The sequence below is a fragment of the Haemaphysalis longicornis genome, unplaced genomic scaffold (assembly GCF_048455015.1).
Source record: "Haemaphysalis longicornis isolate Haplotype H1 unplaced genomic scaffold, Haemaphysalis longicornis Haplotype H1 scaffold_3, whole genome shotgun sequence".
NCBI classification, from domain to species: Eukaryota; Metazoa; Arthropoda; class Arachnida; order Ixodida; family Ixodidae; genus Haemaphysalis; species Haemaphysalis longicornis.
Window position 1 is genome coordinate 216,032,021 of NW_027526335.1, and position 4,399 is coordinate 216,036,419.

The 4,399-nt window shown below is 48.0% G+C and overlaps 1 pseudogene; it reads right to left on the reverse strand.

Annotated features, from left to right (window-relative positions):
* Positions 1-468: 468 nt before the first annotated feature.
* On the reverse strand, positions 469-4,099 carry LOC144175981 (uncharacterized; annotated as a pseudogene).
* Between the last annotated feature and the right edge of the window lie 300 nt (positions 4,100-4,399).

Consider the following 4,399-nt stretch of genomic DNA (forward strand, 5'->3'; position numbering starts at 1 on the left):
TGCCTCAGAGAATGCAGCTCCCTCCCGGTTCCAAAGTTGGCTCTGGAGCGTCTTCTTCCTGGGGCCTCTCACCAGGGTGACACCCCGGCCACCGAACTTCAGCTCGGACTCTCGAACGCCTGCCATCGCTGGCACCGGGTGCTGCTAAAGCCTCTGCTTCTCGAGGTAGTCCTCGCCGCTGCAGCCTGGATCTTCTGCTCCCCGGGGTCTTTCACCAAGATGTCACCCCGGACTGTGGCCTGCTATCGCCACTGCAACCTGGAGCGTCTGCTCCCTGTGTCCTCTCACAAAGGTTTTGCCCCAGCCTTGGAGTGGGCTTTCGGTCGTCTGCTAAAAGCCATGTCGACCGATCCTGGTCACGGCACCAGTTAAATTACGAGAAGATCACGTTGACCCTATCAGGTGGATCTGTCGCCTAATGATTGAAGAGATGATCGCTGAAACGATGACTAGTTGCCTACCCATTGACGCATCCCAGCCACCGAGTCGCCAGGGTCAGACGTGTGACGAACGTAAACTTTGCCCAGTAGCTTTGAGCAGTGTAACTGTGGTAGACAGAACATCTGGTGCCCTCTTCCTATACCTTTGACCCCTTGACTGACCGACCTCCAGCTCCCATCCACTTCAGGCATTCTCGTGGCAGTAATCGCGGTCATTAAAATGCCAATGGTCCCCCTCCGCCGGTTTTCCAAACGAACGAAAGAAAATCCTTGAAATGCTAGCGTCTCTTTTAAGTATGTTGGGGTGACCTACACATCTATAAGTCCTCTCTGGGCCTGCTTGTGGGGGGAACACAAAAGTGGGGTGGACAAAAAGAAGCTTCCGTGGATCCTCTTCATGCCCCTCGCGCCCAAGTCAGCTCGGCTGGCGTGAAAATAAACAATAAAAGCAAACATGCTATACCCAACAAACAATACCTCACTGCCGAACAATATTAATTGAGTGAGGTACCCGAACTTAACAGCACCTTTTGTAAATATGTTGCTTGATGGACACGAGACATTGCAAAGCGAGCAGCATTTGCTTTCGGAAACACCTTCCCCTGAGGAAGAGGAGCCTTTCCCTAGGAGGAGGATTCACCATGCTGGCCTCCTCTGCCTCACTGCCTGTGTCGTCACTGCCACTGCTGTAGCTGTCATCATTGAGGGGTTCCTGCAGGCGCAAGTTATGTAATGCGCATCACGCTTCTCCGACGGTGATAGCTGCTGGACGAGGCTGGTAACATAGGGCTCTATGCTGTTGTCGGTAATGGTAATTGCTCTTCCGCACTTCAGTGCAGCACTGGATGTCAGACCTTATGGAACCATTTGTGGCATTGTATCTGCCGTCGGGTGTCTGAGGCCCTGGGTGACCTGCTACTGCCGTCGTGAGCCATGGCTGGAGGGGCGGGCACTGTCTCCCAACAGGAACTCACCAGGTGCAACACAGTGGCAAGAGGTCAGATGACGGCGAAAGGGCGACAGCCTCCACACAAAGGCGTCATGGCAAGACCCAGGGGAATTTGGCTGCACTGCCACATTTTTTCATGAGAGTGATAGGCAAGCATTTGTGTCCACTTAATGCTTGGCACTGCTAGGGGTAAACTGGCCCATCGACGAAGCCTTGTATGCGCCCCAGTGATAAGATGGACAGATTTTCGGACAGCTTCATCTTGTCAACGATGAGCCCCTCGTGCCTTTTGAAGGCGCCGATGGAAAACATTTTCTGTGTAGCATGTTCATGACTTACAAATTGAAGCTAAATCCAGTCCTGTAGGACCTGTGATATTCCTGCAGAGTCACTTTGCTTAGCAGGACAAGGGCTTCTTTCATCCCACATATCTTTGTGCAGCTTTGGCCCTTTCATGCCCATGACAAGGCACTCTAAGATCCACTCCTTTGAGCACCTGACCTCTCTAATGTCCTTCCATTTTGCAGCCTTGAACATGTGCAGAGCTGCTGCTTGCTGCTTTTGAGGGATTTCTAGAATTTTGCCGAAAGAAGCATCCCCACTCAGCTTGTGGTTGCTTGCTTCATCGCTCGTGTTTTACCTGCCAGGGTACACAAGTGTGAAGCTTGCTTGCCTTGTGATTGGATACCCGCAGCTTGTGAGACCAGTTGTGTGTAACATGTTTTGTCTTCAACTTGGACTTTCGCGCCAGCAGTGTTTTTTGCAAGTAGCGGTAATGAACACAGATGCTTCTTGCAAAATGGAAACAGAATTCGCTGCTGACTGAATTCAAATGGTTTGCAAGACAGTTGGGCAGATAATGAGAGGCTAGAGAAATCATTAAGGAGACCAAAATTCTAGAGCTATTTGAAACTGGTAATTGTTAAAAGGTGTTGTGTAGTGTTTTCCCCTTGGATATTGTTTGCTTCAAATAAAAAGAAGATGCATCAAGTGGTAGAGAAAAACATAATAGGCAGTAAATACTTTTTGGAAAGAATTGTTGCCCACCTTTAAGTGTCACCATTTCAACCAAGGCAGTTCGTGCTGAACACGCGATCATTCCCAGGGTGCTTTTCATCTTTTCGGTGAGGTTGTGAGCAAGGTCTCCTTAGGTGTTCCTACTCATCCCGCCTGCACAAAGCAGTGCAGGGTCAACTCCTCGAGAAATCATTTTTCTTGAAGAAGGGAAATATTTTTCTCATTTAAATATCACCTTGCCGTAACGTCCTTGTGGTTATCTGAAGTAAACTGTATCACTTTGTCGTGACAGGCAGTGAAAGGCTCATTTCTTGTGCATGTAGTGTTATACACCAGGACATCAAGGTCTGGAGTAGTCAGTTTTTCCCACAACTTTAGAGCACTTACGTAGTCGGCAATTACCTGCAAGTCACCTGGTGTGAGAGGATTTGCCTGGTGGTTGCTAACAGGGCTCACGTTCTGTTCAAAAGTCTGCGATAAAGCTCGCCTCGTGCTCATTGTGAGGAAGCAGCCAAACTGCCTTCGCCTATCCAGACATAGGTACAGACTTGAGCTTTTTCTCGGGTCAGGGTTTTCCCACACCCTTTGAAAGGTATGCAGGCAGGTCTGGTAAAAGCGGTGGCACCATTTGCACCAAGAGCAGGCCTTCCGCAAGGAATTTGTACTTTTGTACCGTCGAACAACAAAATGCTCTGCGGAGTGCTTCTCACAAACTGCGGATGTGTTGCATAAAGGTTTGTCCTTACGCCAGGGCACTCCTCAGGAAATTTTGAGAGGTGGACATATGAAGACTGAAGGGGGGTGGGGGGGGGGGGGGGGGTTGCCAGGAACATACTAATAAGTGACAAGACAACAGCCATTCAAGCTGTGTTCCCGACATCCTACACGTTTTCAGTTTGACCCAGTTGTCCACTACCGTATCTTATGGGTAACTCAACATCAGGCCCTTCAACCGCAATGCGAATGACACAGTCCAGTGTCTTCTTTTTGCGGCGATTCCTCGGTTGTGTTTCAATGAGTTTTAGAGCTAAAAAGTCTCTGTCAGCACCACCGAGACCAATGCCGTGGACAAGACTAGAAATAAGGAAGAATGTGTCTTTTACTACCAATTTAATTTAATACCAAGCTGATCACACTCTAAATAAAAAAAAATGTTTCCATCACAGCTGCCAGAGCAACAAGCAACAGAAAACTAGAGATAAGCAATGCTTTGATCAGCTACACTTCAATCAACTCACCATAGCTGACCCAAGAAACAACAAAAAAAAAAGACTAGGGATAAACAAAGTGTGCCCCTTCACACCTGTTAATAAAAGTTTGCCTTTCTTCTGCACTTAACGAGACTAGACAAATGACAGAAAAAAGAAACCTTGTGCTCCAGTCATTAGCATGTCCCAGTTGAGATGGGAACGGGAAAGCTATAGACAGGTAGGGAATTACAATACTAAACGTGCCGACACTTAGGAGACATTGGGAATAAATGTTCATCTTCAAACACTACTGCCAACATGAGCAACAAAGAGCCAAAACATGGAAGTTGAAATGTTATTGCCTCTCATACGCGTACCTGCCAACTCTCCCAATTTACCCGGGAGACTCCCAATTTCTTGCCTATTCTTCCGACTGTATGGGCACAGCCATAAATCTCCCGATAAACGGCCCCAACCTCCATCTTGAAAGCGAAAAAACAACAAAAAATAACTGAGTTATGCAGCACAGCCGCATTGTGAATGCCATCATGAGCTGGGTAGCTAGCCGAAGTCAGATGGGAATCCAAGCCGTTTGTGTGCACGGAGTGTACAAGCCTAACTTTGTTCACATGTGGTCGCCGGTCGGGACAATGCGTTGAAGACTGAACATAGTAAAATTCTGCTTTTCACAGCTTTTGACATCATGGCGTTGTCGAAACCCAAGCAGAAGTATTTAAATTTTTTCTTGAAGTGTTATACTTCAGAATTCCCGTGTTTCGTGCCATCCAGGAAAGGCGAACAGT